This window comes from Ambystoma mexicanum, chromosome 1p, assembly GCF_040938575.1.
Source record: "Ambystoma mexicanum isolate Mex_15411 chromosome 1p, UKY_AmexF1_1, whole genome shotgun sequence".
NCBI lineage: Eukaryota > Metazoa > Chordata > Amphibia > Caudata > Ambystomatidae > Ambystoma > Ambystoma mexicanum.
In genome coordinates, this window is record NC_090921.1 from 145,828,333 (window position 1) to 145,851,825 (window position 23,493).

Below are 23,493 nucleotides of genomic sequence, written 5' to 3' on the forward strand. Positions count from 1 at the left end.
CATGCCCTCACGTGGTACGAGCGATCTCCCGAGTGACAAAGGAAAGTCCTACTAGGTACACTTTCTGCCTCTAAGAAGTCTGGGGCTGGGCGTGTGGCGCTCGCGTGAGATACCTCCCCTGGAGACATATGAATTGGCTGTGCTAGAGGACCCTGCCATGGATGACAGTCAGAGGGAGGCTCCCTGCCTTTTGTGTCCTTTTCCCAGCGGGGACCTTCATGTACCTGAGAGAAGCCCCCTCCCTTGGTGCGCACACAATGCTCTGAGGGACAATTAACGCAGGAGCATATTTGCTCAGAGGTAATGCCCGCCTTTCTGTCTTCCAGGGGCTGTTGGCTCGGCTGGACCCAGTGAGATCACAATCGGGATGTAAACACGGAAGTGAATTGCGTGGCTGCACATTATGATGCATTTGTATGGTGAGGAAAATGCTGCTCAGCAAACTTAGTGGAGAATTTTGTGACGCGAAAGGACAACAATGGGGTCCTGCATCGAGGCCCTGGAGCTGGAGAGCTGCATTTTACTGTTTCGTCGACGAACGTGACGAGAAACATTTTTGCCACAAAGCGCTGTGGTGGATGAACGCCCTTCGGAAGCTCACAGGTCGGCTCGGAGATGGGGTTAGAGAGAGTTATGATGTGGGAGCCCGATTCCAATTTGTATAATTCGCTGGCTCTTGTTATCGGCCATCTTATCTATTTATTGGACATTTGAATGGTGCCTATACACAAGTGTTTCCAGATGCCACAAGACAAGTTGGGGGGCTGGGGACATGGAAACCAAGAAAGTAGAACAACAAAAACGGTTATATTGGCCTTGCGACATTCCTACCATGCAAGTGCATGAAAAGGTGGTAAGTGTTGGCTGGGTGGGGTTAGAGGGAGAACTACAAGAGGGGGTGGCCAAAGGAAGGGGGGTGGCCAAATGCTGGGGGTGGGCAAGTGCTTGGGTTTCCAATGCAGCAGTGCCATGGGAAAGAGGGGGAGGCAGGATGCGTGAAGTGGACAAGGAAGAACCAGTTTGGGCTAGTCTGGGAAGGGGGCCCGGAGGCAAGTGCTGGCATGGGATGCTGGGGTGACTGATAGGGGGTGGTCTGGCACCTGTATGACTCTGAGTGGACCAGGCCCCAGTCGCGGCGGCAGAGGGAGAGTTAGCATGGGAGAGGGCGATAGAAGGAAGAGGAGAAAAGGAATGTCTTGAGAAGTTTCTGTAACTTTGGAAGATCCGGCTCAAGTCTGAGGGGGGAAAGGAGGCTGTTCCAGAGGGAGAAACCAGCCGAGGAAAGGAATCTACCTCCCACTCTCTGCTTGGAGAAACGTTTGTCCTGCAGAGAGTTGGAGCCAGAGGACCAGAGGAGGTATTTAGGGAGGGACCGCACCCAGGCCCCAGACAGCCTTATGGATGATGCAAAGTGTCTTGAATTTGATCCCACGGTCACTGGGAGCCAGTATAGAGATTTTAGGGCTGGAGAGATGTGGTCCCTGGGCTTGAGGCCAAGGATAAGTCTTGGATTCTGGATTAGCTGAAGGGGGGGAAGGGAGGAAAGAGGCAGATTGAGGAAGAGGCTATTGCAGTAGTCCAGCCTTGAGAGAACCAGGGCTCTGGAGACGCTGAGCTTCTGGGAGAAGGTGAGGAAAGGTAGAATGCCCCTGAGGAGGTTCAGCTGAAAACTGGACTTCTTAGCCAGGTCTGTGATGCGTGGAGAGAAGGAGAGGGAGGAGTCAAAGATGATCCCAAAGTTTTTGGCCTCATAAGTGGGTGAGGGGAGGGGACCCAGGGAGTCAGGCCAGGGAGTGGGGGCAAACAAACAATGAGCAGGCGCCCCAATGAGAAGGATCTCTGTCTTGCTGATATTAAGGCAGAGATCATTGGCAGAGCACCATGCCTCAATAGCATTCAGGCAGTCGGGTATGAGAGAAGAAGGGAAGGAGGAAAAGGATGGCAGCTTGAAAGCGAGCTATGTATCGTCGGCATAACACTGGAAATGAGGGGAGAAGGTGGAGAGCAGGTGGGCCACAGGGGCCAGGTAGAGGTTGAAGAGCCATGGCGATAGGATAGAGCCATGAGGGATGCCACAGGTAGAAAGTGTGGTGGAGGAGAGAAAAGGACCCAATTGCACTTGGGATGGCCTGTTTGAAAGGAAAGAGGTAAGCCATGCCAGTGCCTTGTCCGTGATGCCAAGGTCATGTCTGAAGTGAGTAGATAGGAAGACTGATGGATGGGTTGTGTAGGTAGTGTGAGGGGTCGGGGTTGGGCGCAGAGATTTTATACAGTGGATGGGCTTCTGATTGGGCTGTTAAACCTCCTGGCCAAGTAGTTAAGATTAAGTATATAAGGGTGCAGGAAGGAATGCTAATCGATATGGTTGTGCGGGTTGTGTGAAACAGGGAGGAATAGAGCACCGAGAATTAGTGGGTTGCATAAGGCTGGTGAGGGGGTTGATTGTGGTGTTGTGCAAGTGGCCCAGATTATACATGCAATGGTGTAAAGGGGAAGTGGTAGGTTTTGAATGCTTTTCTGAAGGCGATGGGGTTCTCAATGCGGTGGAGGGTTACCAGGAGAGAGTTCCAGATTGTTGATGCTTGTACTGATAAGGCGGTGCCCCCACCCATACGGAATGATTTGGTCACTGAAATTACGAGTAGAAGTGCTGGGCCCAATCTGAGGTTTCTGTTCTGCCTGTAGAAAGTACATTTTTGCTGCAGGTATGAAAGTCCTTTATTGTAGAAGGCTCGATGAGAGGTACACATCGCATTGAAGAAAGCTTGCCAAACGAGCGGAAGCCAGTGGAGAACTCGAAGCCAGTGCCATATATGCGGGGATATGTGTTCTCTAGGATCTAAAGCTAGGAGGAGTCTTGCGGCAGTGTTTTGCATTCATTTGAGTTTTCTCCACACAAAAGGAGAGGGGTTGAGTGTGGCGGGGTTCCTTGATGGGGCATGCAGGGACATTGAATTTAGCAATGATCTTAAAGAGTTCCCTGGTTGGGTGTGGGGCTGTGGAGATTCTGTCCCTGTAATAGGATTTTTAGGCTTTGTGGACTGCATGTAAGAGTAACACAGGGGAATGGAAGTGATTTAAACTATGCCTGTTTCATTTTAAATGATTGCCTAGGGTGCATGGGGCTGGGTGTGCAGGACGAATGAGCCCCAAAAAGTGCACTGACAAGAGGACTCTTGCACATTTTTTTCACAGACTCTTCTGAATATTCCTCTTCTTCTGATTTAAGCCAGAGGAGCAAGGGGAACCACAAAAGACACTCATAGATATTCCAAGGCGGTTGAGTAATGCATTATTTAGAAGTCTTAAATGGATAAGAATATGTTTAAAAGGAAAAGTAAGGGAGAAGGCTTATTAATACTTCCTTGTTCTACTCCGACCCGGAAACCTTCCAGGAATTTTTCAAATCCTATATCTCAAGCATTGTGATAAAATTCAAGCATGCTGGCTTGCCTTTCATCTCAGAAATGCATAGACAAATCCTGAGGGAATGGTGGACCCCAGAGAATATGAGCGTGCCCAGTGTTAAGTCTAAATTGTACCCTCTGAAAGGCGAAGGGTCCACTATGTCTGAGATCTTGGAAGATGAGTCTATGCTCGCTAGCCTTACATGCTTCTCATCTATGAACTCTGAGGATATGGCAGTCATGGATAGCGTGGCTAAAAAGTCACACTCATTTTTGAAGGGGTCGTGTGCTGTGGCCCCTCATTCTCTGAGAACCTGCATGTATGCATCTTATAGAGATGAGCCAACCCTGGGAGACTTTCAGAGGCATAGAGGGAGGCACAGATAGTGCTCACCTTCTGGGATCTCTCCAAAAGCAAGTGGAGCCTCCCTCCGAAATATGCCTCTGTCGCTAAGGAAGCTTTCTAATCACAGCAAGTCCAACTCAGTTGTGGTGTCCCACAGGGTTCATGTTTGTCACCACTGCTGTATAATATCTACTCTAAGCTGCTGTTTGACCTTCTGGACAGCTTACGAGTGAAGTTCACAAATTATGCGGATCACACCCAGATCATCTTGGAGTTAACCGGATCCTATGATAAAGATTTATCAACCATAAGGGAGATCTTCACAACCATTAACAACTGCATGGTGGAAAGCTCACTTGCACTGAATGATAATAAGACCGAAATCCTGATTCTAGGCAGAGATGCGAAATTGAAAAAACTAGATGCCCAATACAAATCTTTCATGACTGGAGGCACTAGGATACCGGTTTCTGACCACGTGAAAATGGTGGGGGTTATTTTCCACTCCAACCTGAACTTCAAAAAATATGTCCAGTTAAAGTTTCGAAAACAAAAGGATGATCGAATGCCAAAGGTGAGAGTGCATTCGACCGAAAACAAAAGGATCGAATTTTTTTTTTATATGTATAGATTTTTTTTTTTGCTCTAGTTTAGCTTAAAAAAGGTGTTTTTACACCAAAAACAGGGGATTTGGGGGAACCCCCCCCCTGAAAAAAAAAATGGCAATCCTTTTTTTCGGTCGAATTGACTCGACCCTTTTGTCATTCGACCCTTTTGAGTCGATACTATAACCTATAACCAGTTCTACATGTGCCTACATGACTCAGCTCCTCTGGCAGATTGGCAGATAGTTCCATATTTGTCGGAGGGAAACAGAGCACTAATTGCAGCACCTACTATCAACACAAGGCTAGACTACTGTAACGGGCTGCTGGTCGGAACCTCACAAGCTAATGTAGATAGGCTTCAGACCATGCAGAATGTTGCAGTTTCAGCTATATGTGGCATGAAGCGCCGAGACCACATAACACCCGCATGCAGGAAGCTGCACTGGCTCCATGTCCACGAGAGAATACATTTTAAGGCATTAAATCTGGTCTACAACTGTCTAGCTGGTGGTGACACTCCCACTTACCTTAGTTCACAGATGCGGAGTCTGCATTTCTGAATGACATTGCGATCCAATAAGGAAGCCTTACTGTTACAGCCATGCTTCCTATTGGTCAGGTTTGGAGGTGCCAGTTTCAACTCATGGGCCCCAAGGATTTGGAATGCCCTATCTCAACCACTCGGACAGCTTCCTTCAGTCGGACAGTTTAAGAAAGCACTGAAGACCTACTTTTTGATGGGGGAGGAGTTTAGTGAGACTAAAACATACTGCACTACTTCAGATATCTTTATGTTCCATGTCTGTATGTTCTGTAAGTGCCCTAAGGCCCATGGGTGTGTTGGCGCTATATACAAACCCATTAGAATAGAATAGAACTGTGGTTTGGCAGGGACAGGGACGCTGCAATGACAATTGTGGTCACGATTGCTGGGAGAAGGCTCACTCATTTATGAAATTGGTCCCCGGAGGGGTCGCAAAAGAATAACGCTGAGTTAAAGCTTCCCTGAGAAGTAGCCTGGGTTTTTGAGGACCACCTTGAGGAGAAGGTGCAGGTGGTCTTTAAGAATGATAAACATGCTGGTAAACGTTGAAATCAGACAAGGGACTTCAAGGTGCACCCTCAGGGAGGAAGTGTAGAATGAAGGTGCACTTGCAGACAAAAGAGGTTCACCCCAGAAAGGGCAGGTATTGGTTCCTCTGCTGCAGTAGGGACCCTTATTCCCCCAGAAGCCGAATCGGGCCTCCCGACTATGCCAGCAAGGCATCAGGCCTGGTTGGGGAGGAGGGGGGTGCAGGCTGCAGTTTGTTTCCTTGGTCCGTTATCAGATGACTACAGATGCCTGGGTCATAAGGATATTCAGTACACGCTGGAGTTCGCCTCCTTCCTCTAAGTGACAGGCAATATCCAGACACTGATCCTCAGTGTAGGGTATTTTGTGGAGATTTGGGGCCTGACAGTATTTTCTTACTGCCGAAAAATAACTTAGCAACAATCACTCCTTGTATTCAGATTGGGCCATGTACAACAATAATACAGTGGACATGCATTATTTCAGCACCCAGACATGCATATTTGGTATGCGTGGTTGGTATGCGTGGTTGGTGGTATTTTGGTGAGCATAATTCCCTTGTTTTATTTGTGGCCCCAATGTCCAGAATCCCTTATCTTTGCTTAGATATTTCGTGTAATCACTAGAGAGACCTCAGGCCTACATTTCAGGAATACCACATTTTCAGTGTTAGTGTTAGTGTGCCACCATGGGCGATCTCACTGACTTATTTACAACAGAGAGCTATATGTGGTAATTTTGTGGTAATTTCCACTACCTTATATACGGTAGGGAACTATGTCCAGAGAGTCTCTCTTCCCGTTGGCTCATGTACCTCCAACGAGCTATGCTACAGTCACTCACAACTGTCCATACTGAATATGATCATGCACACATCTGTCTTAAAATGACAATTGCACTGTTTAAAAATCTCCCCACATCATCAGCACTGTATTGGTAAATATAAAACACACCACCCGTCTGCTTTCAAATATTTTTCTGTATTATAAAAGTTGCATTTAAACACGATCTCACTCTTTACAGAAATAAATAAAATAGCACAGTAACAGCATTGTCTGTGATACACTGAAAAGAGAGTGGCGGAGAAAAGAAGTCAATTTGCAACATTAACATGTGATTAAGCACAGGAATCTCCTTTCCTACACTGACTGAATATTCTCGTACACACTCAGCCCCCACACTTCTGTAATTACCTTATCTGTTCAACATGAATTTTCTCCAGCTGTTCTCTTTCTGAATTTGGCTCCCTTGAAGATTAACCCCCTTGAAAACGAGCGCCTTTCGTTCTCAAACCGGGGTTATTATCTGGAATTCTCAGCTTTTGCAGATAGGAATGCTTCAGCCAGGAAACAGGTCCTTCTCCCAGCTCTGCCAAATCTCGACTGTTCTCTCTCCCTCTTCAAACTCCCCCCAGCAAAACCCTCATCACTGCCTCTAGCATGATACTTGCTATGACGCTGCTCCAATCAGAAATTAATCATGCCATCTCCTCCCTCTCTACACAATGGCTCATTTTTATAGTAATACTTTGTAACCAACTGATTTCCTGTTCTTTCGAGTCCTTTTGCTTCCTGTAGTTATGTGGACAGATCAGCAGAGAAAACGAAAAAAAAAAAATGAATGTGCGTTTAAAAGTTCACTTTCAGAATAGGCCTAATTCTGCAGTGGAGACACATTTTTATTAGTGGGTTATGTTAAATGAATTTTTATTAGTCAGGTTGTTTATTAATAATGTTAGTTATTAATTTTCAAATGTGTCTCTTGCACCATAGGCATTTCAGGTGAAAAGTATTGTGCATTTTTGAATGTGCACGTGAACATAGATTTGCATCTTATATGTAAAAATCGTTTTTGACTGAATAGCCTGACTTTACTTATATGTCCATGTTATCCTGGCAACACATATAGCAATGCACCATAGGCATTTGGTGCTGCATCAAAAAAAAAATGCTACCTGTGCAGTAGTTCTGTACTCTGTGCTGTAACACGCCAAATATCCTTACATACCCTCCTTTTGTTTTTAGAATTTGGCTACGATCCAAGCCAATTCCTAAAAACAATTTGTTCTTTTTCTTCTTTTCACAATATAGCAATCCAACAAAATGAATATTCATGTGCATCAATGAAAAAGTTGCAATCAACACAGTATTCATCTGAATTCATTAGTTTACAAAATGTTCTACATTTGCCTTCTCAGTGGAAGTGGCATTACTCTAAGTTTAGATTTTACAAGTCAATTAAAAACAATGAAATAAAACATCTAACCAAAACAAATAATTAATATAACAAATTAAAATAAATAATTAAAATAATAAATACGTGGAACTCCATATGTCAGGACTCTTGTCTGCCTCTGATATGTCCCGACCAGCGATGTTATTTGGTTCATTCGAGTACACTTTCATCTTGGCAATCTTAGATCCATAGGAGTCATCTTTTTTAGCATTCTGGTTATCTTGTCTTCACCTCCACCTGGAGGCAGGCATCTTTTGGTCTTCATCCAGGGGACTCCAGGACTCCATCGTCTCCCGTGGCCTCTGATCCCGGAACCTCCGACCAAATAATGTTAATTTTCTAAATCAAATAGAAAATAAACAAATTAAGTACATAGCACAATACTAACTTCACCCTTTTGCCAAAAATAAAACATGCTTGGTAAAAATATTTCGTTTTTTTTTTCTGAAATTAAACACAAGTTAAAAGAAAACAAGCACACATAAATAGCATTCAATATTTAATACATTTTCTCTGCGCACACCAACCATGAGCTTCCATTATATATTTTTATTTATTTATTTATTTATGTTATATTATATATTTTTACATATATTACAGTGTTTATGTGCCATTATAACAATCAACTTTTATAACTTCTTTTTTGACTGCCTCCTGATTGCACCCATTTATTTTCTCTTTTTGTGTTCAAGGGACTTTATCTGTTTCTACATGCTCAAGCTGCCTGATCTCATGTCTGGGATGGCATGGTTTGATTTGATTTACATGGACAAACTGCTCTATTGCCGTTTCACCTTCATTTTTCAAAATTTTATAAACTACAGGAGAGACCTTATCTATAATTCGAAATGGCCCCTGCCAGGCTGCTAGAAATTTAGAATTTTTCTGTTTACTTTTTCCAAAATGAAACTTGTACACCTGATCCCCTACACTGTATTCCTTTACTGATGTCTTTTTGTCATAATAAGACTTTGCACTGTCAGCAGCTCTTTCCAGATTTCTCTGCACAAAAGCAAATGCATGTTGCAAATGCCTCCTCAGTTCATCAATATATTCATGAACTGTGGATGCACTCACAAGTGTCTGCTCATGTGTTCTGTATAGTAGGTGTTGTGGTAACACCATTTTCCTACCTGTCAAGAACTCATGGGGGCTAACACCTGTTGCCTTGGCAGGAGTTGATCTGATTGCCATCAAAACCAACGGTAAATGTAAATCCCAGCTGGAACCTGCTTCTGCCACAAATTTCTTTAAAATATCCACAACAGACCTATTGCTTCTTTCAACTGTACCTGAAGACGCCGCCCGATATGCGATATGTAGTTTCCTTTTCACACCTAGTATTTGCCATACCTTACTCATTAGAGTACTTGCGAAATGACTTCCTCTGTCTGACTCAATTCTTTGTGGCAACCCAAACCTTGAGAACACATGGTTCACCAGCAATGTGGCTGCTGTTTGCGCACTACAATCTGGTGCAGGAATGCATTCAATCCACTTCGACATCAAACATACCACACTCAAAATATAACGGTGTACCCTGCTCGACCTTTTTAAAGGACCTACATAGTCTATTTGCAAATCTGACCATGGGAGAGTTAGGCCTCTTTTCATCAATGGTGCTCTATGCATTGGTGAAGCAGGTTTAAATTGGTCGCATACTAGACATCCTCTAGTATATAATTCCACATCTTGGGACATATGTGGCCAGTAAGCATAATCTTTTAGTATTTCTAATGTTTTTTGTGAACCTCTATGGCCTGCAGTTATGGCATCATGTGCATGGTGTAGCATTAGTCCTCTGAATGAAAGGGGTACTACCCACTGTATTTGTCCTGTTATGGACTCTCTAATCATGAGTCCATCCTGTAATCTAATTCGTGTTTTGTTCTTCAATAACACCCTCAACTCCTCTTTTCCCATACAATCATTTTCTGTCAAAGAATTTTGTTCGGGATCTATCAAATGATTATAATAGATTCCCAAAATTTGATCATTCTTTTGTGCCTCAATCAAATCTTGGTCTGGCGTGTCATGACTCCACTGCACCACCGGTTGATCTACCTCCTTTGGTGCTTTAGAACGTGTGACTGCATCAATTTGTATTTCACCCATTAAATAATCGATAGGTAGCAATTCTCCCATCACAGCCCCAATCTTAGCCAGGTGGTCTGCCTTATCATTTCCCTCCTTATCCTCTCCTGGTGTTTTTAAATGCCCACAAATTTTTCTCCAGTATATTGTTAACTTATTCTCTGACACCAATTTGTCTATGGCTTGTATCATTTGTCCATGCTTAAGTGGCTTTTTGTTATATGTAACCATGCCTCTTGCTTTCCAACCAGGCAAATACTCCACAAAGCTATTCCGTGCATAGTCAGAATCAGTCACCAGGACAATTTCACTGAACTTTTTATCAACTGCAGTAGCAATTGCTTTATAAATGGCTGCCAATTCCGCCACCTGACTGCTCCTATCTCCAATCCTCATCCCTATACTGGGGACACCTTCACATTTCAACCAGACATTTCCTATTCCTGCCACTAACTGTTTATTACTGTCATTTTCAATGTGAAAAGCACAACCATCCACATATACAGTTGGCAAATCCTTGCATGTTTTTTCATCAAAAGCTTTGTGTGGTGATTGTTCAAATTCCTGCAAACTAGTTTCTACTTCCATTTCATTTGGTATTTGTTCAGCTGCACAGTCATGTAAGTCAGCTAACCCTTGAGCAATTGGGTTCTTTTTATTTTGTCCATATCTCACTTCTACGGGAAAACCTTGTAATGCCAGCGTCCATGAAGTGATTCTGGATTGCGCTAGATTACCTGATCTAATTCTTTTACTCTCTAAAAATTGCAAAGGTTGGTGATTTGTTTCAATAATCACCTTTTCTCCCTGAACAATGGGGCGGAAATGTTGTAGCGCCCACACAGTGGTTAATAGGGCCTTTTCACATTCATTAAATTTCATTTCAACTTGGGAAAATGCCTTACTTGCATATGCAATGGTTTTGTGATTCAAATCGTGTTTTTGTGATAACACTGCTGACATACAATGTTCAGAAAAACCTATTTCTATGAAGAAATCCCTGTCCTTTATGGGGTATGCTAAACATGGTGCCTTTACAAGACATTCCTTTAATTTAGCCACTGCATCAGACTGCTCTTTTTCCCATTTCCAGGGAGTATTCAGTTTAAGCAGTTTAGTCAATGGTTGAGTGATTTCTGCATAATTTTCAATGAACTTTCTGTTATAGCCTGTCATCCCTAATAAACTTTTTACTCCTTTCACATTTTTAGGATCTTTTAATCTTTGTATGGCCTCTATTTTCTTCTTTTGTGGATTTAGCCCATGTTCAGTCACTTCATGCCCTAGAAAGTTCACTTTTTTCTTGCACCATTGTGCTTTTTGCAAAGATACTTTGGCGCCTGCTTTCTGCAATTGGCCAAGTACATGTCTTATTTCATCAAAATGGCTTTTCAGGCTTTTATTTTTTATCAGGACACCGTCCACATAAACTATTGTTCCTCTTTCCGCTGCATCCGGCATGGCCTTTCTCAAAAATATGCCAAATTCACTCCCACTATTGATGTACCCGAACGGAGCTCTAAGCCAGGCATATTGAGTCCTGTCAAATGTAAAGGAAAATAAATGTTGTATCTCCTCTGCCAATGGCACGCACCAATATCCAGAGGTGAGATCTAATGTGGTAAATACATTTGAACCATGTATCTGAGCTAGGCCCTGATCAATGAATGGCAGTGGCCATCTAGATACTGGTACTCTTTTATTTAACTCTCTCAAGTCTGCACACAGCCGCCATTGACCATTTGGCTTTAACACACCTAAAATAGGTGTATTTGATGTGCTATGAATGGGCCTGATTATTCCCCGCGATTCCAAATTTTTAATAATCTCTGCCAATGATTCTAAACATGCCAGCGGTAGTCTATACTGGCGTACAAACACTGGATTTCTGCTACACCCTTCTGGTAGTGTGGCCACATGTAAATCAGTTAAACCACAATCATAAGCATCTTTTGCAAATACATCCTTAAACTCCATAAATATCTCCCTCAGATTGTCCCTCTCTTCATTGCTTTCACACGCATTCGCTAAGGAGATCTGTTCTTCTACCATTTTGGAAAATTCTGGAAAATCTTCTGGTAAGGGAATCTCGGTGCTTTCCTCTAACTGTGTGGCTGTGTCTTTTTGTAAAGCTGCCACTTTTAAATATTTTGGCATATCAGCTTCCACTTCAATGGGCTGATTTTCTGTTTCATTTTCATTTAAATTAAATATTATGCAATCCTCTTGATGGCAGCACACTGTCTCATTTGAATCATAAGGATACACAGAATGAATTTTAAATATTCCTTTGGGCTGAGAGTCCAGGTGTTCTGGCAACTCACCCTTGGCATCTACATACTTTTCAGGAATATTTCCAATCACCATGTTATTTAAATCTGCCGTATAATGTGATTTTTGTATGGCCATTCCTAATGGGGAGTTTTCCTCTAAATGAATATCCTGACAACCTTTATTATTTACCATAATTTTTACAGATCCTTCACCAATATCTACCAATGGAATGTATTCATAATCCAGGCCTTGCTGTTTTATGGATTCATTCAGGCATACAAATGCATCAGAACCTTTCATCTGCTGTCCATTTTTGCATTTCAGTGTTATTGCAAACTGTTTTGTAAATGCAGGAATTTGTAATTCGATTGCATAAGGAACCAGTTGTGCACAATGATAAGCCCTTCTTTTGTCTTCAAATTCAGGTGCCGGACCACCTAGGCGTGACCATATTTTTTGATTAAGGAAATCTAACACCATACACATTCTGTGCATGATGTCATTTCCCATGTAAAATTCATTTTGTGCTCCACTCACTATCCATACATTATGGTAAATTGTTTTCTGCCCAATGTTAATTTTAAGCATGCATCTGCCTGCAATTCGGTTTTCAAAGTCTGGACTGTCCAAGCCAGAAACATATTGGTTTTTAATCCTAAATCTCGGGATTTCTTCCCTCTCCATTATTTTTTGCAACAATTTCTCATTAATGAAACTCCTTTCATGTTCAAGCGCTAAAGTGGCTTTTATTGTTTTAAAATAGTCATTTATACCAACATGAACCCATGGTTGCTCATCTTCCATGTGTATTTCTGCCAGAGTGGTAATGTGTTTTTCTGAATCTGTTTTAGGAGTAATATTCTGTTTGCATGTTTTCTCTTTTAAATAAAAACGTAATGTGTGCTCATCTATGGCAGTCTGCCAATTTTTCCTTGGGTCCAAGTATATTTGTACAGGTAGTTTTTCATTGTCGCTCTGCATTTTGTCTTGACACATTAATATAACAGTGACACTAGGTATGCAGCTATTCTGGAGATATACCTCCACAGCATCATTTGTTTTGGCAACGGTGTGACATTCATTTATATTGCTGTTTTGTGATTTTAGTTTCTTAGGCCTCAATGGTTTTTTGGTTAAGGACCACAGCACTCCATTCACCCCATCTATTAGAGGAGACAATCTTTTCAGACAATCTGTCCCCATCAGAAATGGAATTTCACAAATAGATGTGATCAATACCTCTTGTTTCATTCTGTGCTTTCCTATTTTTATGTCAACCTCAGTTACACCTATGATGGGCACCTCCTCCCCATTAAAGTTATGCACTGGGCCTTGATTTTCCTTCACTGTGATCTGACTCCGTGGGGGTCTCCCTTCATTGATACTCTTTACCAGCTCCTTGGACATAATTTTGGCCTGTGCGCCAGTGTCAATCATAGCAAAGGTGTGGCATTTTTCTTCTACAGTGATGGGTGCATAATATCTGTCCTCAACGTCCTCTAATGCACATAAGAAATGTGAATTCTTACTGATTTCAGGGCTCACCTTTCTCAGGTCTTTTTCACTTTTGGCTATACACATTGGTAAATGGAAAGACATTTTTCCCTCCTTTTTACCCATTTCTGCGCGAGAGACTTTATTCATTTCTCCATGTTCAGAGGTTTTTTGGAGTGTGGCCACTGTTCACCCATCCATCTGGGTAACATCAGAGATCACATTACAACCTTCCAACTGAAGATGTGTAACAACATCATTCATCAATTTGTCATTTTTTAATTCTGTGCATTTGTGATCATTTAGTGTGATACCAGCCCTTTCAGCCTCTTCAAAAATATGTGGCTCAAAGAATTCTTCAGGTGATTGACTTGTACCCTCCTTGTGAGTATTTCCTTTTTCTGTCTGTGTTTGGTCATTGTTTTGCTTGCCCAGGGAAGGAGCTATAGCATCCCCACTTACTCCCTGTCCACTGGTATTCCCCATGCATGAGTCATTTTTCTTTTGGAATTCCTAATGTTTCTTTTTCATTTGTACAAATCTTTACTGTTTTATTTAGCTCTAGATTAAACCGTACCTCTTTTTTAGAATTATTTGCACTTTCTGTCACAAGTTCATTTACTGGCACTTTCACATTTAATCCGTTAGGCATCTCAGAGTCGTTATGCAAAATTATATCAGAGCAATCTGTCATTTTGGCACTGCAGTTATCATGAGTACTTAGTCACTTTTCGGAAGCCCCCCGGTCATTGCTATGGCCATCAGCCCCCTCTTTGGAAGGTTGTTTTTGCACTGTACAGAGCTTTCCTATTTGCTCAGCTAACATTTTCACTTGGGCCTCAAGGCACTGGAACCTTTCCATCTCTCTAGGATCCTCTTTCTGTGGTCTAGGTCGATATTGGTTGTTTTCCCCCTGATTGGATCTATTCTGATACCTCTCAGGTGAATGATGTCGGTTGGGATGGTTTCTGAACTCTTGATTCATTTGTGGAGGGGAGCGGGTTGCACCCATCCTTTGATTATAATCCCCTGGTGGGGAATCATTGTACTGACGTGGATTGTAGTTCACGTTTTGCCTCATGTCCTGTCTCTCAGATTGTGTGTACTGGCCCCTAGGTTGATTTCATTATCAGTAAATCGATCCACATATCGGGGCCTATCCTGATTACCATATATCATGGTGTTGGGATCAAATCTGCTCTGTGTCCCCAATGACTGATAGGGACCATCATTTCTTTGATCTTGATTTTGTCTCTGGTTATTGTTCATACCTGCCATATCAGGCCGATATCCTACCCGGGGTCTGTCCCCTAAATACCTAGGGCTGATGTAGCTCTCTCTATTACTAGGATCATGTGATTGGAACATTGGTCACATTATTTTTACCTTGGCTTTGAGCAGACTCAAGGGACATTTTGGCTGACCTGATTTCCATTACTGTGGCTGAGGGTTCTTTAGATTTAGGTGTAGTATCTTTCATTTTATCACTTTCTCTACCCTGACAATAGAGTACCTCATATAGTTTTGTGCTTTGATGTACAATCCATTCAAGGGACTTGTCACAGTCAAATTCACGGACCAATTGGGATGTGATGTCTTTCTGTAGCCCATAGAAGTATGCAGTTTTAAACTCATTGGAATTTGAGTCAAAAGATACGTCAAAGCGAGAAAATGCTCTTTTTAAGTCTTGTAAAAATTGGCGAGGGGATGTATTAGGTCCAGCAGTAATTGTGTAAGCGACTTTCTTTGCCTCTTGCAATGACTGAAAAGGAGAAAAATGACGCCTAATTTCTTTTTCAAACTCCAACCATGTCATATTCTGCTGTTCATTTAATCCCCTTATGATGCTGGCCGTCGGGGCATCTAAAGTTAAATGAAAATATTGTCTGTACTGTTCCTTAGGTATCTGGAGTGCTTTAAAAATGTCATGCACCGCTTCTAAGTGATCCTGAATGCAGCATTCACCTCCCTTTTTAAATGGTTTGATCAGGGATTTAATGGATTTCATTATTTTTATGGGGCTACTTGTTGCAATGCATGGAATTGCACTATTCTGTGATTCAATCCTGTTTTCAGGTGTATGAGGTTGGTGGCTGCCCCCAAGGGTGCTGCAACCAAGTTCAGTCACCGGCCCAGTCACTGGAGCACTAGCTCTTTGGGCAGAGCTAGAATTCACCTCCACTCCATTGAATGTGGTACCCTGCCGCCTCTCCTGGGACCTGGGAATGCACATTTGCTGTTTTAAGTCCTTACACTTTTTAAGGAGTCTGTTGGCTTCATCTTGCAAATAGTTGTTTTCACCATTCATCTTATTAATCACCTCCTGCATGTCGCACATTTGCATTTGGCATTCATTGAACTCTTTATTTCTCTTGTCTCTTTCTTGAATCATTTTAATCATTTCTTGTTCTGCGCTCTGGAGATCACATTCTTTTTCACAATGTTCTTTTTGTAAAATCTGCATCTCTGAAACAACCTCATCTTTATCCTGTCTAATGTGATCCACTAAGGCTTTTAAGTGTGCCAATTCTTGCTCACTATCTTCAAATTGTTTCTTGCTTTTGGATAACTGAGTATCAAAGTCTCTGCATTTTAATTGCATGTCTTTTTGGCATACATCCAATTCTGCTCTCAACATTTCCTGATTTTTACTTGCCCCATCTAATTCAGTCTTTAACCTGTTAATTAGCTGAGTATCATTCTCTTGCATTCGCAGGGACTTGTTTAAAATAAACCATATTTTGCCGCATAGCCGTATTAAACAGTCTTTCTCTGCACTTTTATCGGCTGCATTCAATAATCTTGTAAGGCAGACCTGAATTATGCTGCCTTCTGCAAAAATATTGTCTAGTTTTTCTTTCTGCACCTCACCCTGAATGCGGTTACTCCATTCTAACGTGCTATTCGACGACCAATTCCCATGTGCAAACAACTTTGCCTCTAAATATTGCACTAGATCTGAGAATGTGGTTTCCCTTTGTGACATTCTGAAATTCGTTTTTAGTGGCACACTGCTATTATGAAATGGGTTCCCTTTAATGTGCAAATGGCAGTGTGAGACACGCTTGCCACGCCCAGTAGGTACTCTATGATCACTTTCCCGGCCTGCAACGCACCATAAATATGTAGGGTATTTTGTGGAGATTTGGGGCCTGACGGTATTTTCTTACCGCCGAAAAATAACTTAGCAACAATCACTCCTTGTATTCAGATTGGGCCATGTACAACAATAATACAGTGGACATGCATTATTTCAGCACCCAGACATGCATATTTGGTATGCGTGGTTGGTATGCGTGGTTGGTGGTATTTTGGTGAGCATAATTCCCTTGTTTTATTTGTGGCCCCAATGTCCAGAATCCCTTATCTTTGCTTAGATATTTCGTGTAATCACTAGAGAGACCTCAGGCCTACATTTCAGGAATACCACATTTTCAGTGTTAGTGTTAGTGTGCCACCATGGGCGATCTCACTGATATGATATGATATGATAAGGCATTTCTAACGCGCCTATACACAAGTGTTTCAAGGCGCGACGAGGCAGGGGGGGGAACAAGGGGAGACAGACATCGATCTTACTAGGCCATGTGTCATTCAGATCGCGCAAGTGCAAGGGTAGAGGGGAAGGGAAAAGTGCATGGGGGAAGGGAGAGGGGAAAGTGCAGTACAGGGTTATAAGCATACAGCATACAGGATAAATAACAAGGGCCAGCTGGTGGCAAGTGCGAGGTAAGTGCAGACAAGTGCTGGGAAGGGGGGCTGTATGGATACAGACACAGTCCCGTTGTGCAGGGGTTGCCGTGGAGGCAGTGCAGGGGAGAGTGGCTGGGCCGAGAACGGTGAATGGCCCAGTTGCAGATTCAGTGCAGTTTCAGTAGTATTAGCAGGGGAGAGGGGGAGAGAAAGCGGAGGCAAAGAGGAAGGTTTTGAGGTGCTTCCGGAACCGGAGGTGGTTCTCCTCAAGTTTCAGGGAGGTAGGAAGGCTGTTCCAGAGGGAGGCCCCTGCAGTGGAAAGAGATCTGCCCCCAACTCGTTGTTTGGAGAAGCGGCTGACCCTGAGGGAGTTGGAGGCGGATGAGCGAAGAGCTCGAGAAGGAAGATATTTAGGAAGAGAGAGTTGAAGGTATTTTGGCCCAAGGCCCCAGACGGCCTTGTGGACAATGCAGAGGGATTTGAACTTGATCCTCGCAGTCACTGGGAGCCAGTGTAGTGATTTCAGTCCTGGAGAGATACGGTCCCTGGGCTTGAGGCCAAGGACAAGTCTTGCAGTCCTGTTCTGGATGAGTTGCAAAGGGCGGAGAGTAGAGGCGGGCAGATTAAGATAGAGGCTGTTACAGTAGTCCAGCTTAGAGAGAACCAGGGCTCTAGAGACAGTGAGCTTCTGGGGGAAGGAGAGGAAAGCACTGACTTATTTACGACAGAGAGCTATATGTGGTAATTTTGTGGTAATTTCCACTACCTTATATACGGTAGGGAACTATGTCCAGAGAGTCTCTCTTCCCGTTGGCTCATGTACCTCCAACGAGCTATGCTACAAACAGTCACTCACAACTGTCCATACTGAATATGATCATGCACACATCTGTCTTAAAATGACAATTGCACTGTTTAAAAATCTCCCCACATCATCAGCACTGTATTGGTAAATATAAAACACACCACCCGTCTGCTTTCAAATATTTTTCTGTATTATAAAAGTTGCATTTAAACACGATCTCACTCTTTACAGAAATAAATAAAATAGCACAGTAACAGCATTGTCTGTGATACACTGAAAAGAGAGTGGCGGAGAAAAGAACTCAATTTGCAACATTAACATGTGATTAAGCACAGGAATCTCCTTTCCTACACTGACTGAATATTCTCGTACACACTCAGCCCCCACACTTCTGTAATTACCTTATCTGTTCAACATGAATTTTCTCCAGCTGTTCTCTTTCTGAATTTGGCTCCCTTGAAGATTAACCCCAGTGAAAACGAGCGCCTTTCGTTCTCAAACCGGGGTTATTATCTGGAATTCTCAGCTTTTGCAGATAGGAATGCTTCAGCCAGGAAACAGGTCCTTCTCCCAGCTCTGCCAAATCTCGACTGTTCTCTCTCCCTCTTCAAACTCCCCCCAGCAAAACCCTGATCACTGCCTCGAGCATGATACTTGCTATGACGCTGCTCCAATCAGAAATGAATCATGCCATCTCCTCCCTCTCTACACAATGGCTCATTTTTATAGTAATACTTTGTAACCAACTGATTTCCTGTTCTTTCGAGCCCTTTTGCTTCCTGTAGTTATGTGGACAGATCAGCAGAGAAAACGAAAAAAAAAAAATTGAATGTGCGTTTAAAAGTTCACTTTCAGAATAGGCCTAATTCTGCAGTGGAGACACATTTTTATTAGTGGGTTATGTTAAATGAATTTTTATTAGTCAGGTTGTTTATTAATAATGTTAGTTATTAATTTTCAAATGTGTCTCTTGCACCATAGGCATTTCAGGTGAAAAGTATTGTGCATTTTTGAATGTGCACGTGAAAATAGATTTGCATCTTATATGTAAAAATCGTTTTTGACTGAATAGCCTGACTTTACTTATATGTCCATGTTATCCTGGCAACACATATAGCAATGCACCATAGGCATGTGGTGCTGCATCAAAAAAAAAATTGCTACCTGTGCAGTAGTGCTGTACTCTGTGCTGTAACACGCCAAATATCCTTACATCAGGAACCCTCCAAAGTGAAGTTCCTTGACCCAAGGGATATTGGATCTCTAACATAAGAGGGCCCTTTTCCAGGTTCCAAGGACTTTAAGGAGCATGTGGTCTTACAGGATACTTTTTCTCATCCCCAAGAGAAATGGACAATACAGGTTCATTCTGGACTTGAAGAATTTACATCAAAATAGATCTACCTGGGGCGCTGTTGAGCAGCCAGCAAGATGGCTGCCTAGCTCTCGAGCTCCGTGTAAAGCCGCTCTTCACCCGATGACATCCGCGGGCTAATACATCCCTGCGCCCACTCGACCGACCCCCTATCCTCCTTATAACGGGGGCTACACGCTGCTGCGTTCCTGGCCCGAATCGGATCCTGGGTGCCGGAGATCTTCGCTGCGGGAGCCTCCGGACTGCCGCGGTGCCTGAGGCCCATCGGGGTTTCTCTGCCCGGCTCCCGCAGCTCCATTACTGCCTCCCCTGCTGCATCCTCCCACTGGCCCGTCTGCTGTGACGCACACCGTGGTGCCCCGCGGGCCGCGCCGTGGGCGCTGTGAGGTGGACCGTGACCCTCGCTGGACCGGCGGCTGCAGCTTGAGCCGTGCCTTGCGCCGGCCATCCTGGACTTTTTTCCCCGTTCCGTGGTCGTGGCCCTCGGGCCTGGGTGACCGGTCCTTCCGGCCGGGCGGCCTCTCCTCCACGCCGCTCGACACCTGGGCGGTGCGGCCCTCCTGGCTGCCTCGCCCGGCTGGAGGTCCGCCGGCCCGCGCCCGGCCTGTATCCTGCTGCCGCTGTGGGGATCTGATCCGCCCCCGGCGGACCCCGAGGACCGGAGGAACGACACTCGCTCCCGCTCCCGGACTGGATGACCGCTCGGCGCACACCAGGTGAGGGGTTGCTGGGGCCGCTGCGCGTCGGGGTTGTGTTGGCCCTGAATCCATTACGGGCCTAATTCTATCTGGGCCTCTCCCCCCGCGTTGCGCGGCCCCGGCTGGCCCCTGCGCCGCCTTGATTGCTCTCGGGGCCCATGCCCTGCGGCGCTGCGGGGCCCTGCACCCCACCGGACCCGGATTGGCCCGCTGCCGCCCCCCTCCGGGCACAACGGTCCCCGGATTGCTACCGTGGCCATCACCCTTCCTTGCTGGGCGCCGCCGTCACTGCCCCGGGCGGCGTCCACTCCTGCTGGTTGCATTCGCTGTGGTGCTCACTCGAGGTCTGTTCTGGCCTCCATCCTCATTATCTGGGGCGGCTTGATCCCTGCTTGATCCCTGCAACTATTTTACACCTCCCCGCTGGCGTGGCCCCTGCCGCCTTTGTCAGGATTGTTTACACCGGCGTGCCGGACCATCATCACTGGCCTTGAACCTCTCCTGCATCCCCTCACTCGTGTCTTTACTCTGCCCACTCAGGGCCCCTGCAACACTATCCACGATGTCTAACAGATCAAGGAATATCAATAAAACCGGGGCCATGGATAAATTCGCTAAAGCCGCCCCAAGGCCTGACTCGGCCCACGCACCAGACGATCCAGCCGACGACCCGCCATGCGCCGAGGCACCCACCACTGACCTCACAGCGATAATGGAATCCATGGCCAGAAACTTTGCAGCTTTCCACGAAAAGCTTGATGACATTAATGCCAACGTGGCCTCTCTCAGAGCTAAACTGGATCAACAGGGGGCTCGAATCACGGAGACTGAAAATAGAATTGGCACCAACGAGGATAATATTTCTACACTTCAGGGCACTGTGTCCACTCTGGTCTCGGATATGAAGGCGGTCAGGGCCAAGTGTGATGACCTTGAATCTAGGTCGCGCAGAAACAACATACGCATCGTTGGTGTCCCTGAAAATGCGCTGAGGGGTCGACTGGAATCGGCAGTCGAAGACCTCCTGAGGGAACTACTGGGCAACCCTGACATGTCTCCCTTCTTCACCATCGAAAGGGCCCATAGAGCACTGTCATCCCGGCCCAAACCCGGTGACTTTCCGAGGCCTATCATTGCCAAGGTTCTAAGCTTCAAAGACCGTGACTTAATCCTCCGCCTTGCAAGGGAAAAAGGCGAGTTACGAATGGACTCGCAGGTGATCAGGATTTTCCCCGACTTTTCCACCGGAGTTCAACAGGAGCGTCGCCAGTTCCTCGGAGTGAAGAAACTCCTCAGGGAAAGGCACATCCCCTACGCCATACTTTTCCCTGCACGCTTGAAGTTCACGTTCAACGGCAAACTTTATTTTTTTACAGTGCCGTCTGAGGCGGTTAAATTCATCGAGGCACATGTTCCTCTCCACCCTCCGGCTGATGACACTGTGCATAATGAGTGAATTTTATGTTTGCTTTGAGATGCTTTGATGCTATGCTTATTGGTAGATCGACTCATGCCACTCTTTGTTCACATCCATGAGTGACCACACCTCTGCATTCACTGGTATACAATGTGGTCCTATGCAGGTTTAATTTACGCTCTCTGGGGAGCAACAGTCCTTCCGTTCAAGTTATTCTCCCACATTTACTTCTGTTGCTCTCTGACATGCATAGCTCCTTTGTTCTGGCAACAACCATTGCCCTCCCTCCACGAGCACCTGGGTATGCATCATCTCATGTTCCCGCTTGGGCTGGGCTGCTGGATCCCTGTGGGATGCGGGTCGCTCCCTGTGCCCCATTAGGTGGAACTGGGGTGTACTCTCGATATGTCCGCTAACAATGTTCATTCCTGCACGGCAGCGGCGCACCCCACTGCGATTGCACAGCTCTTGGATATACCCTTGTTGGATATGATATGGGAAATGTCTGATCTTAATTTGAAACTTGCTCTCTCGGATCGCCGCCTACTCGAGCGATCTGAGGGCTTCATCATCCATGGTCCATCCACACTACTACCCTGCTGTTGTATTCCTACTTTTCATGCCCTCTGGGCTATACTCATGGTCCCTTAGCCCTCGGATACGCACTTTCTATCGTGCATGTTGCTGATCTACTCAAAGTGATCATGTTGATTCTTGTTCTCGTCAAATGCTATGCCTCTCTACTACACATCCAGGCCGGCACGGCCATAGGTAACGGCTGTGACATCCTTCACTAAACCGCAAACACTGTTTAATTTCTCACGGACGCCTTAGTGTCCCAAGCGTGCTAACACACGGCAATAGCGCACCCCATTGCGATTGCACTGCTTCCTAGTTCTCTGTTTTTGGTTCGCCCCTGTTGGGCTTTTGCACTGGCAGGATCATGTTGGGGTCGGTCCGACTGTGCACAGTTGGGGATGGGTGGGATGTACACTGCTGATCATGGGTTGGTGGTGAGGGTGGGGGGGGGAAACCGGGTGTTATCCAAAAAAGGCACACGAGGTTGCATGTGGCCGGCACTAATGGGCCACGTTCGTAAATCTTGCCTCAACCCTTGGGGCGCACACTATTGTTGGGTCCGAGACGTTCATTGAGAACACGTGTCACATAATGAGACGCCTGGCACAGTTATGGCAACCGTCTTAATGTCATGGAATGTCCGAGGGGTAAGCAATCACACTAAGGCGCGCAAAATCATGGCATATGCCAACAGACATAACTGTAAGATACTGTTCTTGCAGGAGACGCACTCCAATGGCCACATCCCCCGAACTATGGCCCCGGCATGGGGGCCTACTAGATTTTTTACCTCCTACTCCACTCAATCCAGGGGGGTTCTAACCATGATCCATAAATCCATCAAGTTCACACTGCATAAAAACTACACTGACCCTGAGGGACGCTATGTCATACTACATTGCACTTTGGCCAACAAAGAATATCTGCTCGTCAATACCTATTGCCCCAATATCGATTCTCCTGATTTTTTTGATAAGATCGCCACTATACTGCTGGGATATGTGGGAACTCTGGTCATTTGGGGGGGAGACTTGAATCTTATTCTTGATTCAGCCCTAGATAGGACTGGATCCAACCCACGGCCTCTGTCCAGTGCCGCCCGCAGGTTGCACTCTCACATTAAGACCCTCGACATTTGCGATGCCTGGAGGTCGCTACACCCACATCTTAGAGACTATACTTACTACTCATCAGTGCATGGGAGCTCTTCTAGGATTGACTTGTTTCTTGTCTCGAAGGGTGTCATGGGAGGGGTGTTGGGCTCCCAGATCCTACCCCGCACGCTTTCTGATCATGCCCCGATCACACTCACAGCCAGACTAGGAGTACCCGTCCCGACGTTCAGCACCTGGCGTTTTAAATCCGACGCCTTGCGAGATGTGGTATTTAAGGCTGA